The following is a 19,717-nucleotide window of genomic DNA, read 5'->3' on the forward strand; positions in this document are numbered from 1 at the left end:
TTAGTGATCCAACCACAGATCCCTGATACTGGAAGATAGAGTTCTTTTTGCCTACTCTGCTCCTGCAAGTTGTGTGCAAGCTGCTCCAGGAACATGCGCACAGCTGTTTGCCATAGGGCTGAAAAGTCGGGTGGGGAACTGCTACTGTGCTAAGAGCTTAAATTGACTGAAATTAACTGCAACTCACCATTTAGGCTTCCCCTGGAAATTGCAAGCCTTTGACAGACTCCAGAGTTCCAAAATAGTTATGTCGGACAGATTATGTCAGTGTAACTGTTATTTCTGTGGGAAGGTGGATTCCTGGTGCTTCCTACTCCACCACCTTCCCAGAATCCTCCTCTAGTCAACATTTTTGTTTTTCACAGAGTTTCACTCTGTTGCCCAAGATGGAGTGCAGTGGTTCAATTATAGCTCATTGCAGCCTGCAACTCCTGGGCTCAAGTGATCCTCCCACCTCAGCTTCCTGAGTAGCTGGGACTACAGGCAAATGCCACCACACCCGGCTAATTTTTTATTTTTTGTAGAGACAGGGTCTTACTATGCTGCCCAGGCTGGTGTCGAGTGATCCTCCTGCCTTGGCCTTGCAAAGCACTGAGATTACAAGTGGGAGTCACCATGCCTGGCCTTAGTCAACTAATTTTTTTTTTATGAAGTACAAAGCCATTTCAATGGAGAAAGTATCGCCTTTTTAATAAAGGATGCTGGATGTTCTCACTTGTAAGTGGGAGCTGGACAATGAGGATACATGGACACGGTGAGGGAAACAGCATACACTGGGGCCTGTGCTGGGGGATGCGGGGAGAGGGAGAGCATCAGGAAAAATAGCTAATGCATGCTGGGCTTAATACCTAGGTGATGGGTTGATAGGTGCATCAAACTACCATGTCACACATTTACCTATGTAACAAGCCTGCACAGCCTGCACATGTATCTTGGAACTTAAAATAGAATAAAATAAAAATAAATGATGCTTGAACAATGGACTATCCATATAAAAAAAAAAAAACAAAAAACAAGGCAAACTTCAACTTAATGTAACACTTTACATGAAAATCAATTCAAACAGATCATAGACCTATTGGTAAAATATAAACTTATAAAACTTCTAGAAGAAAACATAGGAGGAAATCTTTGTGACCTTAGGTTAGGCAAAGAATTTTAGGCATGATACGCAAAGCATGATCCATAACAGAAAATACTGATACATTGGACATTATAACAATCAATTACAAGTACAGAAACAGTCTGCAGAAAAAGGTTAAATTCAGAGTATCTGCTCCTGGAATGGTTCATGTTCTTGTTCCATCCAATCTGGATGGACAATCTAGTGTTTGCCTCTAAGGACGTGCCGGTCTGCCAACAAAGCACTTAACATCTAGTGTATCTGGGCAGTCAGAAGAGACCAAAGCTGTAAGTCAGTAATCACCAGCAACTGTTGTAGGAGCACTGTGCTGGGAAGAGAGAAACCTGTAAAATATACAACAACACTGAGCAGAATGACAGAAATGCTGTGGGAAAACTGAGGAAGGAGGAGCAAGGAATCTGAGAAAGGCTTCCCAGTGGGGCAGGCATCTGAGGTGAGTCTTGAAAGAGAAGCTGAATGTTGATAGGCAAAAATAGACAAACACAAACAGATGCGAGAGGTTCAGGCAACACTCCCCCACCCATTATAATTCCAAGAAAATAAAAGGAATACCCATCACTGTTACAATTATGCTCACAAGTGCATTCAGAAGAGGGGCAGATCACCCAGTTGGAAAGGAAATAGAGTTTTCTAGATGGCGATGCCAAAGCTTAGTCTTGCAGGGTAAGCAGGAATTAGCAAAAGTAAAGGAAAGGCAAGCCTCAGTGAAGACCCTGAACTCGGAAGCCCATGCTGGATCAACAAGAGAGCGAATACTCCCTGATTGCTCGACGTTTAGAGAGGCTGGGAACAGGACTTGTTTGGTACACGCAAGTGGGGCCCTGTCATAGAGAACTTGGAAAGACACACTATAGAGTGGAGCCCTGATCCTGAACATCTTGGAGATCCAGGAAAGATTCCTAAGGAGGATGGTGACATTTTTTTCTTTCTTTCTTTCTTTCAACAGGGTCTTTCTCTTTTGCTTGGGCTGGAGTGCAGTAGCACGATCATGGCTCACTGCCACCTCAGTCTCTCAGGCTCTAGCCATTCTCCTGCCTCAGCCTCCTGAGTAGCTGGGACCACAGGTGTGCACCACCGTGCCCACTAATTTTTTGTATTTTTTGTAGAGACAGGAACTCACTATGCTGCCCAGGCTGGTCTTGAACTCCTGGGTTCAAGCGATCCACCCATCTCAGCCTCCCACAGTGCTGGGATTAAAGATGTGAGCCACTGTGCCTGGCTGATGGTGACATATTTCTTAATCCATGGCCCTCTGGGAAGATGACCTTGGAGGCAAACTGCATTAGCCATCCACATCTCAGAGACAGGAGTTCATCATGATGTAAAATATGAGAAACCTGAGTGAAAGAAAAACAGCAGTAAAGAGACAGGAGACATTAGAGAAGTGGGTTTGAAGTCAGAAGTGAAGAGGATCAAAAAGTTATTGACGATGCATCTGAGAGGGCCACAACAATGGCTGCTGCTTCATTTTCTGAAACTTCATGATCAGAAGCAGTGGTCAGTGATAGTAGCACAGATCCCTCATATTGGAACAATTCAAAGGAAAATAATTCAAAGGAAAGTTAAAATACACCTTAGCTTGGATACTGCAAGTACTATTTATTAACTTTCACAGCCACAGAGTGGTAACACTTTCTTTAGAGTGACACAGTAGGAGCACCGTCATCTTGGACAAACACTGCCACTTTAAGTTCCAGCTGCCTTTCCAGCTTCGTGCATTTCAAGGAAATAATTTCTCTTCTAACAACAAGCAGCCAAAAAGAGCAGACAGTAAAACACAGATAAGACAGCTTGGGCACAGAGGGAGGAGCGGGGGAAGTCTCTTGAGTAACTGCCAAACTTCACCCTCATACAATGGGCCCCAGTAAAACAGTGGGCCTTAATAAGCACATTCCTTTCCCTTCAGGTGCACTAAGATAAGGAAGCTAAAAGCAGACCGGGGGCAGGCAGGCGGGGGTGGTGTGTGCCCGCGGCTGCAGTAAGATGTATGGGAACAGACACAAAACTCTCCCTCCCAGATAAGCACAACAAAGAGACACAGACAATCCAAGCCTCTGATAAACTCTCCCACCCTGAATCCTTAAAAACTCTTCGTCTGACAACAACAAAAAGAGAAAATTTCAGGCCAGTATCCCTGATGAACATCAATGCAAAAATCCTCAATAAAATACTGGCAAACCAAATCCAGCAGCACATCAAAAAGCTTATCCACCATGATCAAGTCAGCTTCATCCTTGGGATGCAAATCTGGTTCAACATACGCAAATCAATAAACGTAATCCATCACATAAACTGAACCAATGACAAAAACCACATGATTATCTCAATAGATGCAGAAAAGGTCTTTGACAGAATTCAACACCCCTCCATGCCAGAAACTCTCAATAAACTAGGTACTGATGGAACACGTCTCAAAATAATAGGAGCTATTTATGACAAACCCATAGCCAATATCATACTGAATGGGCAAAAGCTGGAAGCATTCCCTTTGGAAACTGGCACAAGACAAGGACGCCCTCTCTCACTGCTCCTATTCAACATAGTATTGGAAGCTCTGGCCAGAGCAATTAGGCAAGAGAAAGAAATAAAGGGTATTCAAATAGGATGAAAAGAAGTCAAATTGTCTCTGTTTGCAGATGACATGATTGTATATTTAGAAAACCCCATCATCTCAGCTTAAAAACTCCTTAAGCTGATAAGCAACTTCAGCAAAGTCTCAGGATACAAAATCAGTGTGCAAAAATCACAAGCATTCCTATACACCAACAATGGACAAGCAGAGAGCCAAACCATGAGTGAACCCCATTCACAATTGCCACAAAAAGAATGTAATACCTAGGAATACAACTTACAAGGGACGTGAAGGACCTCTTCAAGGAGAACTACAAACCACTGCTCAAGGAAATAAGAGAGGACACAAACAAATGGAAAAAAATTCCATGCTCATGGATAGGAAGAATCAATATCATGAAAATGGCCATACTGCCCAAAGTAATTTATAGATCCAATGCTATTCCCATCAAATTACTATTGACATTCTTCACAGAACTGGAAAAAACTAGTTTAAATTTCATATGGAACCAAAAAAGAGCCAGTAGAGCCAAGACTATCCTAAGCAAAAAGAGCAAAGCTGGAGGCATCACACTCCCTGACTTCAAACTATACTACAAGTTTACAGTAACCAAAACAGCATGGTATTTGCATCAAAACAGATATATAGACAAATGGAACAAAACAGAGGCCTCAGAAATAACACCACACATCTACAACCATCTGATCTTCGACAAACCTGACAAAAACAAGCAATGGGGAAAAGATTTAATAAATGGCGCTGGAAAAACTGGCTAGCCATACGCAGAAAACAGAAACTGGACTCCTTCCTTACACCTTATGCAAAAATTAACTCAAGGAGGATTAAAGACTTAAATGTAAGACTTAAAACCATAAAAACCCTAGAAGAAAACCTAGGCAATACCATTCAGGACATAGACATGGGCAAAGACTTCATGACCAAAACACCAAAAGCAATTGCAAAAAAAATGCTAAAATTGACAAATGGGATCTAATTAAACTAAAGAGGTTCTGCACAGCAAAAGAAACTATTATCAGAGTGAAAAAGCAGCCTACAGAATGGGAGAAACTTTTTGCAATCTATCCATCTGACAAAGGTCTAATATCCAGAATCTACAAGGAACTTAAACAAATTTACAAGAAACAAACAAACAACCCCATCAAAAAGTGGGCAAAGGATATGAACAGACACTTCTCAAAAGAAGACATTTATGCGGCCAACAAACATGAAAAAAAGCTCATCACCACTGGTCATTAGAGAAATGCAAATCAAAACCACAATGGGATACCATCTCATGCCAGTTAGAATGACGATCATTAAAAAATCAGGAAACAATAGATGCTGGCAAGGATGTGGAGAAATAGGAATGCTTTTACACTGTTGGTGGGAGTGTAAATTAGTTCAACCATTGTGGAAGACAGTTTGGTGATTCCTCAAGGTCTAGAACCAGAAATACCACTTGATCTAGCAATCCCATTATGGGCTATATATCCAAAGGATTATAAATCATTCTACTATAAAGACACATGCACACGTATGTTTATTGCAGCACTATTTACAATAGCAAAGACTTGGAACCAACCCAAATGCCCATCAATGATAGACTGGATAAAGAAAATGTGGCACATATGCACCATGGAATACTATGCAGCCATAAAAAAGAATGAGTTCGTGTCCTTTGCAGTCACATGGATGAAGCTGGAACCATCATTCTCAGCAAACTAAAACAAGAACAGAAAACCAAACACTGAATAGTCTTACTAATAAGTGGGAGTTGAACAACAAGAACACATGGACACAGGGAGGGGAACATCACACACCGGGGCCTATCGGGGGTGGGGGGTAAGGGAAGGGAGAGCATTAGGACAGATACCTAATGCCTGCAGGGCTTAAAACCTAGATGATGGGTTGATAGGTGCAGTAAACCACCGTGGCACATGTATACCTATGTAACAAACCTGCATGTTCTGCACATGTACCCCAGAACTTAAAGTAAAAAAAAAAAAGCAATTCTTTTCTATTTGTTTTTTGTAAAGGCCATGATGAACCTTTCTTTGTAATCACGTAGACTTTTATCATAAGCATTGAAAGAAAATTGTCCTATGTATGGCCTTGTTGTCTTAGTTCCTGAACAAAAAACAAAATGAAAAAATAAAAAATAAGTGAAAAAACTCTCAGTCTGTAAGAGAGAGTACCTCTGTCCTAACTCAGCCAGAAGCCCCTCTCAGGTTTATTTTCCAAAGTAAACCTGTCTTTAACTGCTGAGCCGCTTTTCATGTTTCTTTCCTCTTTCTTTAATTCTTACATAGAGCTCACAGTGTACTTCTGAGTTCAGCTTGGGTTTCTCACTTCATGCTCCAATCCCTAAACTGAGTTTGATACAAGCTGTGAAGATTTAGATTTAGCTGAAGACGCTGTCATTAGTCACCAGGCTTGAATGAGGGAAAATAGCTTCTTAACAAAGATCTTAACATTTTTTGAGTGTTGACTTTGTCCATGGTTAGTTAAATGTAATTTTAGTGTAAATTATAGCATTTATTTGCTTTTATCTCTAAGAAATAATATGGAGCTACATAGATTACAGTAATTTGCCATTTTGCAAAAACACCAGAAGGTCAGAGTCCCTGATATATTTCTTTAATCACCAATTGCTACTGGACACCTCCTGTGTGCCAGGCAGTAAACCGGGCACCAGGCATCTGACAGTGATGAAGGACGATATTGTCCCTTCCCTCATTTCTAGTGGGGAAGACAGACACAAGACAGTTGTAAGAGGTTCAGGCAACACCCATAGTTTCTTCTTAATTTCAAGATTAAAATAAAATGAACAGCCCTTGCTATATTATAGTTAATCCATAAGTTCATTCAGAAGAGAGGCCAGACACCCAGATGGAAAAGAAGCAAAGAGAGCTTCCCAGACAGAGATACCAAGGCAGCGGCTTGAAGGGTCAGTGGGAATTAGTGGAGCAGTATGGTTATAATCTTTTACAATGATAACATATTTTTGCTATTTTACCATTTGTTCTAATGTATTTTCTTTGTGTTTATTTTACACCATTTTCTTAAGTGTATATAAGATTAGAATTTTTATATTCATTGTGAATTGAATCATTGTGGAAGGGCCCTCTCAATTCCAATGAATACTTTTTGTCTTAGTCTTTTCATTTTACTAGTAATATCACTGACCTTGCTTTATTTTGATTAGCATGGGCCTGGCAAATTTTCTTCTATCCCTTTATTTCAAACTTTTCTGTATTCTTATGATTTGCTAGGTTTGGCATAAACAGTATGTGACTGGATTTGTCAATTTTTATACAAAATGACAACCATTAACTGGAGTATTTACTCTATTAACTCTGTTAATTAATGTTAATTAACATTAACATTAATATGATGGGGTCTCTTTTGTAATTTGAATTAAAGCAATTGCTGTTCATTTTTTAACTCTCTCTCACAAGCACCAAATTTTACTTATTTATTTATTTATTTATTTTTTTTATTTTTTTTTATTTTTTGAGACGGAGTCTCCCTCTGCCACCCAGGCTGGAGTGCAATGGTGTGATCTCGACTCACTGCAACCTCTGCCTCCTGGGTTCAAGCGATTCTCCTGCCTCAGTTTCCCACCCCGAGTAGCTGGGATTACAGGCGCCCACCACCACACCTGGCTAATTTTTTTTTTTTTTTTGTATTTTTAGTACAGATGGTGTTTCACCATGTTGGCCAGGCTGGTCTCAAACTCCTGACCTCAGGTGATCCACCCACCTCGGCCTCCCAAAGTGCTGGGATTACAGAGGTGAGCCACCACGCCTGGCTCTTATTATTTGTTTAAAAAAAATACTTTAAAAATTTTTTTGTTTTATTTTAAGTTCCAGGATACACATGAAGGATGTGCAGGTTTGTTACATAGGTAAATGTGTGTCATGGTGGTTTGCTGCACCTATCAACCCATCACCTAGGTATTAAGCCTCATGAGCATTAGCTATTTATCGTGATGATAAGCACCAAATTTTAATACGTAAGTCAATTTTGGGGGGAGGAAACATCATCAAGAACTTCCTTCTGAAACAAAACAACGATGTTCATTCCTTCAAACATCCAAATTGAAGGTGTACCAAAATGAAAACAAAAAAAGTCCACAGAGAAATAAAAAGGAACACAAATCACATTCCAGGGGGTTAGTGCATTTAGCAGTCTTAGCTGTGCTGTCTAACCATCCTTCAACTGACTTTCAAAAAAAAACACCCTATACTCATCAAAATATACATTTTCCATTTGCTGTTTTAAAATTAAAAATAATAATTGAAAAAGGAAAACTTTAAGGAAGTCACAATTAGTTGCGTGACTCATTTTGATGTCATGTACAGCATATGGAGGTCAGGAAGGCTATTTGCAAAACACAGGATTAGAGGATATTTGTCTTCGAGGTTTAGCTTTCTTCCCAATGGTGTAAAATACCCACAATTCCAAGTATGAAGAGACACAGACTATTTCCTTTGAGAATTCCAAAGGACGACACAGGCACCCCAGCTGTTCTTCATAGAGAGACAGGGCTTCCGTCAGATTGACAGAGTTCTCCTTGTGTAAAATATTTCACATCCTGTTTCAATACTTTCATTGAGAGGTCAGGAATCAGTCTGAGAAACTCCCATGTGGAATCTTCTGGAGACATGGAGATTGGAACAGCTATCAAATCATTAATCACATAATCAAATTATCTCCCTTCTTTGGCATACCTTTTCAGTACTGGAATGCAGTACTGAACCTCATACAGCAGTCTCCTTTAAGATTATCTAAGACATCACCACAAGTTTTCCACATATGTTTCCTACATCCATCAATCACCATTTTGTCAATCTCTATCATAGTGACCATCTTTAGTTTTAGTTCGACTATTTCACACGATATGCCACCATCTCGGCCTCCCAGAATGAGTACATCTTTGCCGATATAATCTTTGCCACTGCCCATGATGGTCCAGGTATATGTCAAATCACTCTCTGCCAAATTAACATTCCCACTAAGGATGGGAATATTTCCAAATTGCTTCGAGTGTAGAATTTTATTGTTCTGATAAGGTGAATCTTCATCATATACCACTTCATCTGTGTTGTGTTCAACCAGGAGTCCATCTGCGGTGGGCCAATATCTGTCGATGGCTCCTGGAACTATAGGTGGTAATTGCCTCATCTGCCAACTACTTTCTTGACTCAATTCTTTCTTTCTTTCTTCTCCTTTGTTCAAAAGACTGTCTATCTCTTCTTTGCCTTGTGCATCACCATCATAACTCTGAAGGTCCAGTAACTCCAATCCACGTGAGTAAATTCTTAAATTGGCAAAGCTGCCGTTTTTGTTTGTGCAGGTTGCCAAATAGCGGTGTGGTCCTGCCAGGTGTCCACCGGTTCTGCCATCCCCTGCTCCTGGAAAATGGACTGGAGCCCTTTTGGAATGGTCTCGCCATCAGCTTTGGCGCTGAGCATGAAGTCGATTGTGCTGTGCCATGCCGCAGTCATAGTGAGGCGAGACCCTGAGCCATGCCTGGGGAAGGCGGCCGCGGGAGACTGAGGGGCTGCGCAGTGTGTCAGGCTTTCGCCCCATTAACAACTTTTTAAAAAGTTACTGATCATGTAATAAAAGATGAACTTCAAATGTGAATTTATTCCTACCTTCATACATTTCGCTATTTTCCTGTACTTTTTATAAATCTTTTCCTAGTTTCCTGACTTTAAAAAATGATGTGATTTTTGTTTGTTTTTTCTCATTGCCTACCTTATAATTAAAATAATAGCAGATAGTCTGTAATTCCAGCTACTTGGGAGGCTGAGGTGAAAGAATCGCTTGAGCCCAGGAGTTCGAGGCTGCAGTGAGCTGTGATTGCACCACTGCACTCCAGCCTGGGTGACAGAGTGAGACTCCATCTCTAAAAATAATAATAATAATAGGCCGGGCGCGGTGGCTCACGCCTGTAATCCCAGCACTTTGGGAGGCTGAGGCGGGCAGATCACGAGGTCAGGAGATCGAGACCATCCTGGCTAACAGGATGAAACCCCGTCTCTACTAAAAATACAAAAAATTAGCCGGGCGTGGTGGTGGGCACCTGTAGTCCCAGCTACTAGGGAGGCTGAGGCAGGAGAATGGCGTGAACCCGGGAGGCAGAGCTTGCAGTGAGCCGAGATCGCGCCACTGCACTCCAGCCTGGGCGACAGAGTGAGACTCCATCTCAAAATAATAATAATAATAATAATAATAATAATAATAATAATAATAATATAAATAGATAGTAAAATAGTGATAATATTAAATTATTCAAAATAATTGGAAATTATAAGAGGAGCAATTTTCTTGTTATATATGATACTGCAATGATCAATCACCTACAAAATGTAATGCACGAGTCCAACAGGACCCAAAGAGGGGAACAATAGACATTGGGGTCTACTTGATGGTGGAGGGTGGGAGGAGGGTGAGGATTGAAAAACTCCCTGTCGGGTACTATATTCACTACCTGGATGATGAAATCTTTTGTACTCCAAACCCCAGCAACTCTCAATTTACCCATATAACAAATCTGCACTTGGACCCCTGAACCTAAAATAAAAGTTGGAAGAAAAAAAATAAAAATAAGCCAAAACAAAAGGTAGCAACTGTGCACACATGGCTGTATTGTTTCTCTGTAACTATGCTCTTGAACTTGGGTGGTACAGCAGCTCCGTCCAGGTGTTGAGCAAGCCCGAATTGGACCCATTTAGAAAGGGGCGGGACAAGGGTGCTTCCCGAAGCTTCTCTTTCGCAGCTTTTTGGCTGCACCTCACAGGAGGCTCCGTGGTTCAGCACCTACTTGACGCTGAGGTATTTTGCAAGAGCTTTGATGACAGACTGAGTTTTGTGATTGGAGGGTGGATGTAGGATCTTCGAAGGGAATTTGGGGGTTGATAATGGAGGTTTTTGGAATCACAATAGGGACTTGCTGTAAGTTGAGTTGAATGCTCCCAGTCAGATCCTCTGATGGGTAATTTATTTCCATTTTTCTTCTTTTCTTATATTAAGATGAGAAAAGAACTTTAAGATGGCTTAAAGTTCCATCTAAGACAACGAGTTGAGTATTATTGTTTTCATAATAGTTAAGTGTTTTCTAATTTCTTTTTACCAAGAGTTATTTATATGTGTGTTTCCAATTAACAAAAGCTAAGACTTTTATTGATTTCTAATGCACCTTATCTGTGTGCTGTGTGGTGCTTATTCATCGGAATGTGTTTAGAGTCCCTTTAAGACTAAGTCCAAGGTCCATTTTTATTAATATTGTATCTCTAGCTTGAAGATAGTATGAGTTCTCCAACTGATACTGTTTTGTTCAAGATGCGTATCGGTCCTGTGGGTGTTCTTGTTTCCTTAATTGCTGAGAGTAGTGACTTGTTTGCATGTGTGGATATATATGATGCACACAGAAATGTGTACACATGTACGTATATATTTTGAGATGGAATCTCACTGTGTCGCCCAGGCTGGAGTGAGGTGGTGCAATCTCGCCTGGAGTGCAGTGGCGCGATCTTGGCTCACTGCAGCCTCTACCTCCTGGGCTCAAGAGATCCTCCTGCCTTGGCTTCCTGAGTAGCTAGGACCACAGGCTTGCACCACCAAAACCGGCTAATATTTTTTTAAATTTTTTCTAGAGATGAGGTCTCGCGATGTTGCCTCAGGCTGGTCTCGATCTCCTGGGCCGCAAAAGTATATTTGTATATTTATGCATTTTATGTGGCAATATTGGGCACAGGTAGGAGTACTTTTCAGAATAAAGATTGTAAAATTTCGCTAGGTGGGTGGGTCAGGGCCGGTAGGCCCGGATGAGGCCTGTGCAGGTGGGGAGGAGGGTCAGGGCTTGGCGTCTTAACATATTTCAGCGGGCTGTGAGGTGAGGCCACGTCCTTTCTGTCCCAGAATGCGGAGGAGCCTGTGGTGCTGTGAGAGTCTGGGAAGGGGGCGGAGCCTGGCAAGGGGCAGGGCTGGGTATGACCGAACGCCATGTGTGAGGCCCACAGGGCATGAAGGGTAAGGTGAGTCTGAGCATCCCTAAACCCGTCTGCCCATCCATCCACCGTTTGATCATCCCTCAATCCATCCGCCCATCCATCCACCATTCGATCACCCATTCACTCTTGCCCCAGGCGCGCAGGAGTGGGTAGGCGGAACCTGGGGAGACTAGCAGAGGAGGCCAGGCAGTGAGGCAGACTGAATTTGCCTGAGGGGCGGGGCCAAGTGTGTTTGGGCAGGCAGAGGTGGACTTGTCTGGGTCCATCGTGTTGGGTAAGCAGGGTAGCGTGTGTGTCTTGGAGGGAGGGGTGGATCAGGCTGAGCAGAGCAAATCTGAAGGGGTGGCACCCAGATTTTCTGGGCGGACAGGCAGGCCATTATGCATGGAGGTAGGCAAGTTGGGGGCAGATGTGTCCAGGTGGACCAACCAAGTGTGCCTGGATAAGGGATAAGGTGGGCAGGCAGGACCAGGTGGTATCAGTCATTCCCAGGCAGGCAGGGCCTAGTGTGTCCAGCAGGTGTGGTTGCCCCAGGCTAGATTGGCCTGAGGGTGAGGCCAGGAGTGTTGGGGCAGGGTGGTCTTTCCCTACCCACTTAGGGCTGACCAACAGCACTCTTTCCACGAGCATGGGAATCCTACTAGTAATCTCTGGCCCCTGGTGAGTCCAGGATACAGGGTAGACAGGGACTTGAGCTGATGCTGAGAGTCTGCCCCTCAGACCTTGCCTGTAACACCCCCAGAGACCTTGCTGTGGTCCCACTGGCCACTGGCCACTTGACAGCTGCCTCAAATGCAGAAGTCCAGGCTAGCCCAGAAGTACCAGATGGCAGTGGTGCCACTGGCAGTAAGGGGGGCACCTGGGCAACAGACACACCTCACCTGTTGTCTGAAGAGGACCTGCCTTGGCACTGTGACCTGTAACAGGACACTTGCAGAGGGGATTTTTGGCAATCAGAGCCTGGCAAGTGTGAGGGAGGGCCCTGGGGTAGAAGGATGGGGACAATGAAGGCAGTGAGGTTCAGCAGTGAGGTGACAGGAGGCAGGGAGTATCCAAAGACCACTTTGAGAAACCAGTTGTGTGGAGTGTGTCAGTATTTCCTGATCTGCAGCCTTGGGTGAGTAACATCAAGAAGCTCCAGCTTATGGATCCCACAGGCAGAAGCAGGCAGTGAATGTGAAGCACATGAAGAGTTTGAAGAAAAAGGTAGAGCAGAAGGTGATGAATTGAATGGGGAGCATGAAGGCAGGTCGGGGGTGGAATGCAGGGCAGGGGTGCAGGAGTTGGGGGTTGATATCGATCCTCCTGATCCTGCTCTGACCACTCTTGTCCTGAAGAAGGAGAAGCAGCAGACGCAGAAAAGGAAGCACACAGGCAAGTGGAAGCATCCGGAGCACGTCAAGGACCAAGCCTCACCACGGCAGTGCCTGGGACCCGGCTGTGTGTATCCCACCTGGCCAGGCTCCAAGTACTGTTCGGATGATTGTGGCATGAGGCTGGCAGGTGAGTGAGTGCATCTCGAGGTTAAGGTACAAAGGCAAAGTAAGGTGTGATCTATGCCATCTGTAATTCCACTCAGCCACCCACCCATCCACCATCATAGTCACCCACTCACTGAACTGCCCATCCACATTACATCCACCAGGATGTTCATCCACCCTTATAGCCACTCACCCACATGCTCATCCACCCTTATAGCCACTCACCCACCTGCCCCTCCACCCATCCACCCACCCACCCACTGTTCAACCACCCATTCACCAACATGCACTCATCCACCACTCAGTACCCTATAGAGTCACCATTTGGTAGCTCATCTTTCTCATTCCTCTGATGTCCCCATCCACCCATTTCATTTCTTGCTCTCTCTTCTTCCAGCCACATCAATAACATCCTTCCCCAGTGCATCCAGCAGTGGCAAAGGAGCCCCTGTATTGCCAATGAGCATGGAAAGAAAATGCTCGAGCACATCCACCATGAGCAGCAGAACACCTATACTCGCCTGAAGGACATGGAGTGCCATTTCCATGAACTTGAGGCCATCATTCTGCATGGCAAACAGCAGGCTGTGTGCACGGATTACTAGGCGAGAGGGCATTGGCGAGGTAGAGCTTAAAGGTACCTGGCCTCTGGTCCTGTCCTCCCCATCCTGTACTGCTTCCCTGGTCCCTCCATTGTCCTGTGCAGAGCAGCAAAGGTGAAAAGGGCAGCAAAGACCTGCAGATCTTTTGTGTCTCCTGTGGGCGGCCCATCTCTAAGCGCGTTGCCTTGCGCCACATGGAGCACTGCTTTGCCAAGGTTGGAACACTGGCTGGGAGTCAGATGGGACAAGGGTGTTTTTGGTTGGGTGGGGTGGCACATGGGTGGGGTCCATGTGGTGGGGGCAGATTTGGTGCCTGGATATTTGTTATAGGAGGAATGTGACACACATCCATGGCTTCCCCTGTGTGTGCTTTTCCCCCGTGCCCAGTATGGAAGCCAAAGTCAGGGCATTAACCAGTGGTGAGGGGGACACTGGCTATGCAGATGGGAGCATAGGGTCTGCAGGGGACAACAGACCTGGTGTTTGGAGCTTTATTGTAGGAAGACATGCAGCATATGTCCACAGTTCCTCCCATTTGTGCTCTTTCTTCTCCAGTATGAGTGCCAATTGTCCGTTGGGTCCCTGTACTCTACTTGCATTGAAAGGTGAGTGTGGGGGCTAGTAAGGGTCGAAGGCATTACGTGGACAGGGTCAGAAGCAAGGTTGAGCAAGGTCAGGGGCAGGATGTGGGTGGGCTCAGAGGCAGAGGCAGATGTAGTTAGAGGCATGGTATGGGCGGGGTCTGGGACCCGGTACAGGTAGGGTTCTGGGGTGGGACCTCGCTCCTCCTGACTCTTAGCACCTCACTTTTCCACCCCCCTCCAGGGCCACATGGCTCTTCTGTGATGTCTACAATCTGAAGAGTAAGAGGTACTGTAAGCGCCTCCAGGTGCTGTGTCCTGAGCACTCTTGGGAAGCCAAGGTGAGACCCTTCCTTACCTCATCACCCTCCATTCCTCCAATCCTCCCTGCCTGACTGCCCTCCGCATCTCCTCAGCAACTCCTGTGTGTCCTCCTTCCCTTCCCGACAAACCCACGTTCCATGCTCCCTGCTGCCTGTCACCCTCTCTTCTTCCTTTTCTCTCTACCTGGCTGTCTGTATTCATGCCCTCCTTGCCCGACCACCTTCTGGGTGGTCCTGCCCCTTCTCACTGCATAAGCACCCCCTAATTCTGCTCCTCTTCTTGCTCAACCATCCTCCCTTCCTGCCCCACCCCCTGCCTGGCCAACTCACTCTTCCCTCCTCCTTGTGTGGTGCCCTCAACTTCTCTTCCTCACTTTCTGACTTTCCTCCATTCTGATCATTCTCCCTGCCTGACTGTCCCCGATTCTATTTTCTGCCTGTCATCTACATCCTTTCTTCCTCCCTGTTTGACTGCTCCCCATTCTCTCCCTCCACCCTCCTCTCCTTCACCTCAGCCCTCACCTCCCCTCTGCCTCAACAAGCCCCACTCATCTACTTCTCCTCCTCAGACCACCCTCAACTCTTCCCTCCTCCTGCCGGACTGCTTTCCAGCCCTCCAGCTCTCCAGCTCTCCCTGGCCCACCTGCCCTCCAGCCATCCCCCCTTCTGTTGGATCTCTTTCTGTGCTTCCGTTCTTTCTGCCTGATCACCTGCATTCTTCCATCCCTGCTTAGTCTACCTCATTCCTCTATCCTCTATGCCTGATCACCCACTATTTGTCCTCTGGTCTCTGAATTCCTCTCCTCCCCCTGCCTGATCACTCCCCATCCCTCTCCTCTCTGTCCTCCGTCCCCCTATTGTTCCCCTGTGCCTGATCATTCCCCAGGGCTTCGCTCCTTCATAACTCATCCTCCTTTATTCTTCCCCATAGGTGTCAAAGGATGAGGTGGGCGGTTGTCCGCTAGTGCACAATGTCTTTGAGTTCACGGGTAATTTCTGTTGCCTCCCCAAATGCCTGTGCAACCGCCACTACAGCTGGGAGAAGCTGAGGCGTGCCGTGGACCTGGAGTGCATGCAGGCGGTAGGTGCCATGCCGAGGGGGCTGAGGGATTGGGTAGGATCCTGGACTCCCTCTCGCATATTCAGGTCCCACAGTTGCACAAGCTGGAACAGCTGTTTGAGCAGGAGCAGAAGGTGCACATGTCTATGAGGAACCAGGTGGGGCTGCTGACTCTGATGCTGCACGGGACGATCCAGCACGACCCGTTCACCGGTGACCTGTGCTCCAGAGTGGATATCTAAGCCTTGCTGGACCTAGGTCCCGTATTCCACACTCTGTGTAAAGGTGACACCTCACGAATCTCTCCTCCCACATCTGTTGCTTCATCCACCTTTTTCTTTCTTTCTTTCTTTTTTTTGAGACGGAGTCTCGCTCTGTCGCCCAGGCTGGAGAGCAGTGGCGCGATCTCGGCTCACTGCAAGCTCCGCCTCCCGGGTTCACGCCATTCTCCTGCCTCGGCCTCCTGAATAGCTGGGACTATAGGCGCTCACCACCACGCCTGGCTAATTTTTTGTATTTTTAGTAGAGACGGAGTTTCACTGTGTTAGCCAGGATAGTCTCGATCTCCTGACCTCGTGATCCGCCCACCTCGGCCTCGCAAAGTGCTGGGATTACCGGCGTGAGCCACCGCCCCTGGCCTCCGTGCACCTTTTTCTTAGGGCATCTTGGAGTTTCTCTCTGTGCTTCTCTGTCCACCACTTGGTCTCCTGTGTGTCTGTCTGCCCCTCCTTGGTGGTGGTCGGGGGGATTGTCTAAAAATTCCCCATTCCCATCCATTCCTCCATCCCTGTCCCTTTCTTCCCTGAACCTGGGTGAGGCCAAGGGATCTGCCCTGCTGTTACATCCACTGTCTAGAGTTTTCTTCACCGACTTTGGAAGAACAAGGATTTTGATATCTCATGATGTTTCCTAAACCTGTCTCTCTGGCTGCAAACCCAATTCCAAACCTCCAATAGTAGGTGGGTGACAGGCCCCGCCTGTCATGACCATCATGCCCCCACCCGCACCCATCTTGTCCCATTCCTGACCATCCCACGAGGTCCTTGCCCTGTCAGCTTTGGCCCATCTCAGTCCAACCCTAGTCTGTCCTGCCTTTCACTTCTGGGCCCCCTCCCCCCACCACCCTGCTCTGAGTATGCCCTGTCTTTTCCAGCCTGTCCTGTCACACCTGTTTCACACCTGTAGCTTTGCCAGAAGGTGACTTCTGCCACATCTGCCTTTGCCAGCCCCCAGCCAGGCCTTCTGTGCCATTGGAGGTGTGTCCAGTAGTGTTGCTTGTGGGTGCTGGTATGTCTCCAATGACAGACCTGAATGACCTTTCCTGTTTTTTTTCCTATGCTCACTGATTCCTTGTAATTTTTTTTTTTTTTTTTGAGACAGAGTCTCGCCCTGTTGCCCAGGCTAGAGTGTGGTGACCCAATCTTGGCTCACTGCAACCTCTGCCTCCAGAGTTCAAGTGATTCTCCTGCCTCAGCCTCCTGAGTAGCTGGGATTACGGGTGGGCAGCTGGCATTTTTTTGTATTTTTAGTAGAGATGGGGTTTTACCATGTTGGCCAGGCTGGTCTCGAACTCCTGAACTCAGGTGATCCGCCTGCCTCGGCCTCCCAAAGTGTTGGGATTACAGGCGTGAGCCACCACACCCAGCCCTTATGATTTTTTTTAAATCTGATTTTATAATTACTCTCCTCCCAGGAACTCATATAGTTCTAAATGTTTAAGTGTGTTGCTCTAGACTTTATACCTCATATTCCAGTACAACTACTTTACATTACTACTTGTCTGGTACAATATCTCCTTTCTCATTACTAATATTGTGTTTCTTTCTTTTTTTTCAATTTGATCAGATTTCCCAGATCAGCTTTTTATTTATTTATACGTCCTAATTTTATATTTATTTTATTTATATAAACTTCTATTTGTATTATTTATCACTTCTTGACTCTTTGTTCTGTGTTTTTATTTTATTTTTTTTTGTTTAATTTTGCTGTTCTTTTTCTAATTTCCTAAGTCATGTTCCCAACTCGATCATTTTGGGGCTTCCAGTCTTTTTTTTTTTTTTAATAGTAAAGTATTTGAGATTATACACTTTCCTCTACATGTAGCTACGTTTCAAATACTCTGGTATGGAAGGTGAAACTACAGAATTGACTTCTCATTTTGATCCTAGGTATTGAAGAAAGCTTCTTAGGTTCTTAGTGGTTAAGGTAGTTTGGTTGTCTTTTTTTCATTTTTATGTAATTATGTTTTTTATTATGGTCAGAGAATGTAGCCTGTAGAATATGAATTTGTAAATGTTATTCAATATTTTCTCTGTGGCCTAGGTACATGACATAATTTTGTAAAACTTTCATGGATATAAGAGAAGAAACTATATTCTCTGTTAGATATTAGGACTTGGTGGGGACTTTTCAATCTAGTTGGATGATTTATTTTTTGTCTTTCTGTCTACTTCAGCTGTTATATTATCAAAAGGTAGAATAAATCTACCTTTTAAAACAAACTTCTCCTGTGGTTCTGTGTTTTTTGGGGAGAGATGAATCCTAAAGTATATATCTTAGACCATTCCACACTGTGTCACGTATTTTCTTTTTTTTTTTTCCTTTTGAAATGGAGTCCCGCTCTGTCACACAGGCTGGAGTGCAGTGACCTGATCTTGGCTCACTGCAACCTCTGCCTCCCAGGTTCAAGCAATTCTCCTGCCTCAGCCTCCTAAGTAGCTGGGATTACAGGCATGTGCCACCACACCTGGCTAGTTTTTGTACTTTTAGTAGAGATGTGGTTTCGCCAAATTGGCCAGTCTGGTCTCAAACTCCTGACCTCTAGTGATCTGCCTGCCTCAGCCTTCCAAAGTGCTGGGATTACAGGTGTGAGTCACTGTGCTCCACCAGTTTCTGTTCATTTTTTCCCTACTGTTTTCCTCATTAGTTTGGAAAGTTTTACTTTTATTAATTGTCCCATTATATACTTTTCCCATTTCCAACAGGCATGATTTATTTCCTTTACTATTTTATCCGAATATAACTGGACCTTATTTTATAGAAGAAGATGAATAGTATTACTTTCTTATTTTTCTAGAAAAATTTAAGCTGTGTATTTAAAGACTATATTTTTCTTATAGGTTGAGTTAATCCTGCTTCAAGAAATCTCACTTAACATTTTTATTCAAAATCCCCAGTGACTTCATCTATTGTAATTTAACTGTAGGAGTGTGTGCTCAGGGGTGTGTATTTTACCTCAACAGTAATTGTGAACCATTGTTTTGCTCTCTTATTTTGAGATCTCTCTTAGGATTTCATATTCATTTATTTAGAATACATCCCTAAGTATTTTCTTTAAGCAGAATAAATCAGTGAAACACTCTTCAAATTATTTCATGTCTGAAACTGTCATTCTTTTGCCCTGACCAAGGAATGGTTTCTTGGGATGGGGTACAGGATTGGAATTCTTATCTCTCCATGGCCTATGGTAGGGGTGTCCAATCTTTTGGCTTCCCTGGGTCACACTGGAAGAAGAATTGTCTTGGACCACACATAAAATATAATAATACTAACAATAGCTGATGAGCTAAAAAAAATAGCAAAACAAATCTCAAAATATTTTAAGAAAGTTTACCAATTTGTGTTGGGCTGCATTCAAAGACGTCCTGGGCTACATGTGGCCCATGGGCCGCAGATTGGACAAGCTTGGTCTATGGGAAGTAGCTCCTACAATAACCCTCAGTGATCCCTGCCTCCTGGAATTCATCACCCTGTGTAATTCCCTCCATTTGAGTAACTTGCTTCTAACCAATACAATACCTTAACATTGAGAGGATGCCACCTTTGTGGTTAGATTACAAGAGATCATAGCTTCTGTCTTGGTGACAGGCTCTTTCCCTTGTTGGTTTTGGCAAAGCAACATGCCATGTTGGGAAGGCCCATGTAGCAAGA

The 19,717-nt window shown here is 44.5% G+C and overlaps 1 protein-coding gene, 1 long non-coding RNA gene and 1 pseudogene across 2 annotated transcripts in view; 1 reads left to right on the plus strand and 2 right to left on the minus strand.

Annotated features, from left to right (window-relative positions):
- The window catches only part of ZNF41 (zinc finger protein 41), a 333,150-nt gene that overhangs the window by 256,667 nt on the left and 56,766 nt on the right, over positions 1-19,717 (minus strand). The gene's annotated exons all lie outside the window — the stretch shown is intronic.
- The window catches only part of LOC134735966 (uncharacterized), a 29,400-nt gene that overhangs the window by 2,710 nt on the left and 6,973 nt on the right, over positions 1-19,717 (plus strand). Inside the window, exons 2-3 of the long non-coding RNA XR_010119578.1 lie at positions 13,619-14,428; positions 14,649-14,745. This is a non-coding gene — a long non-coding RNA (uncharacterized lncRNA). The remainder of the gene's footprint in view (positions 1-13,618; positions 14,429-14,648; positions 14,746-19,717) is intronic.
- LOC129475301 (spermine synthase-like) lies at positions 8,062-9,237 on the minus strand (annotated as a pseudogene).

The sequence above is a fragment of the Symphalangus syndactylus genome, chromosome X (genome assembly GCF_028878055.3).
Source record: "Symphalangus syndactylus isolate Jambi chromosome X, NHGRI_mSymSyn1-v2.1_pri, whole genome shotgun sequence".
Lineage (NCBI taxonomy): Eukaryota > Metazoa > Chordata > Mammalia > Primates > Hylobatidae > Symphalangus > Symphalangus syndactylus.